Genomic DNA, 1746 nt, shown 5'->3' with positions numbered 1-1746 from the left:
GGTGATGCACTGCATGGTATTTAACATCAAATGACAAGAAAAGGTCAGCAGTCAATAAGAAAGACTGAGGATATAATCAGGCTCTCAGTAAAATAAAAATTAAAAGTCAACAGAAAGAGTAGCTTTGTAGTTATTACTTAAAAATTCCAAAAAGGACTTGTGTCTGAATTGTTGATTATATTTCAGGGGTTTTTTCCCCAGTTAACTCCCATGTTCCAGTCTGATTAAACTCTGCATAATTATAATCTCACCTTAGTAACTATCTTTCAAAATGATGAATTGTGATAATTCTAGCAGAGTCTGACCTTTAGTTCCATTCATAATATCTATCCATAAAGGATTTGTTCATCAAATTTATTTTGGCCACTATGGAAATAGGACTTTTTCAAGTGGTTTAATAGATAGAAGATAGATATTGATATTTATATATTTACATATATGTGTAGATAGATGTATATATCAATAATAAAAATTAAAGAAAAATTATTAGTACATATACAAATAAATAATACATATAGTGTGCTATCCCTAAGTTAAATATGGACGTGGAGCCTTTAGAAATATCTATTTGTGAAAAAAATTAATATTTTATCTAGAAATCATTTGTATCTATTTTAGTTACAAATAACCATCAATTGGCACTCTGTTAACTATGTCTATTTTACTGCACACTTTTTGAAATGCAATGAAAATTAGAGTACTTTTTTGTTTTTGAGGAAGATTAGCCCTGAGCTAACATCTGCTGCCAATCCTCCTCTTTTTGCTGAGGAAGACTGGCCCTGAGCTAACATCTGTGCCCATCTTCCTCTACTTTATGTGTGGGCTGCCTGCCACAGCATGGCTTCCCAAGCGGTGCGCACTTAGGTCCTCACCAAGGACCTGAACCTGCGAACCCCAGGCTTCCGGAGGGGAACGTGCGAATTTAACCACTGCGCCACCAGGCCAGCCCCTGGAGTATGTTTTTTTTTTAAATAAGAAAGACTTAATCTTAATCCATCTGGTCCCACATTGTAATTAGTAAAGTTTTACCAGGAGATCATGCTATATCATTCACCCTATATGCTACTAGAATGATTTTTATAATGTAACATGATCTATCTATTTAGCATGAGAATTGCTTTAATAGATATTCAGTAGAATGCTTACACTAGGTAGTTATGAATGGAGAAAATAGATTTAGCCAAAGCAAAACCAAGAAACTTCTAAATTGCTGAATAAAGTTAAAGCCTTTGAAAATTTAAATTTAATATGTTGAAAAACCCTTTTCTGCCATCACCATAAAATTTAGGTATCAAAATCTAATTCATTATATTTGGAATTAAAGCATCATTTGGATTAGACTTAACTCTTGAAAATGTTTCTTTCAGCATTTATACACTTTCTATAGTCATACAGTTTTTATGAAAAATGGAATCCATGGCAAGTCTTTGATGGAATCCTTGTAGACACCCCAAAGGAGTTCAGTGGGAAAATCACTTAGAATCCTCAGTGCTAGAGGGCATTCTCTTGTTAGAATGTTTCCTTCCCTCAAAGGTGGATAGAGATGACTTCCATCTTGGTTTCAGTGGAACCTGTTAAAATATAGCTCTGTGTTGAATTGAAATGAGTCTAGGTTTGTGAACTAAGTAGACATTTGGCCACTGGAAATCTTTGTTACATCCACAAAGAAGACCTACTTGAATAGATATCCCAAAAGACATTCTCATTGTCAGTGTCAGTTTCGATTCCATTAGGTTTGTCCATCAT

Source organism: Equus quagga, chromosome 8, assembly GCF_021613505.1.
Source record: "Equus quagga isolate Etosha38 chromosome 8, UCLA_HA_Equagga_1.0, whole genome shotgun sequence".
Lineage (NCBI taxonomy): Eukaryota > Metazoa > Chordata > Mammalia > Perissodactyla > Equidae > Equus > Equus quagga.
The sequence above is the reverse complement of the archived record's forward strand: the minus strand, read 5'-3'. Positions refer to the sequence as shown.